This window comes from Anthonomus grandis, chromosome 13 (assembly GCF_022605725.1).
Source record: "Anthonomus grandis grandis chromosome 13, icAntGran1.3, whole genome shotgun sequence".
Classification (NCBI taxonomy): domain Eukaryota; kingdom Metazoa; phylum Arthropoda; class Insecta; order Coleoptera; family Curculionidae; genus Anthonomus; species Anthonomus grandis.
The window spans coordinates 5,801,698-5,802,194 of record NC_065558.1 but is presented as its reverse complement, the minus strand read 5'-3'; positions in this window follow the sequence as shown (position 1 = coordinate 5,802,194).

Here is a 497-nt window from a genome sequence, read left to right as displayed (position 1 = left end):
TGTCGCATGCGTCATTTTTCCATACATGTCACTGTACAGTGGGTTAGTATATTTATAAAAAGAGGACAAAAATTAAAATTTATTTAGTTAATTTCATATTTATTGGAATGAATGCCTGACGTTGTTAAAATTAATATCCTCCTGGGACCCGGACATGTTTTTGTTAAGTTAGGGTTGTGAGGCTTTTAAATATAATAAAAAATACATAAATAAACATTGTTTACTAATAACTTTTTTATTGTTTTTCTTACTTTGACAGATAGATGACGTCCATTTAAATGGACATATGAAACTATCACATCTAAACCTATGAAAACGCAGAAAATAAATGTAAACTTAAATTTATTTGCTATGGAACTCTATGAAACAGTTTCTGTTGCCAGTAATGCACAAAAATCTGTTGCATGTATTACAAAAAAACTTGGTTTTTTTGGCACAAGAGTCATTTTTACATCTAACCGAATTTTTAAAGTTTGTGGCAATTTCTGGAAAGTGTT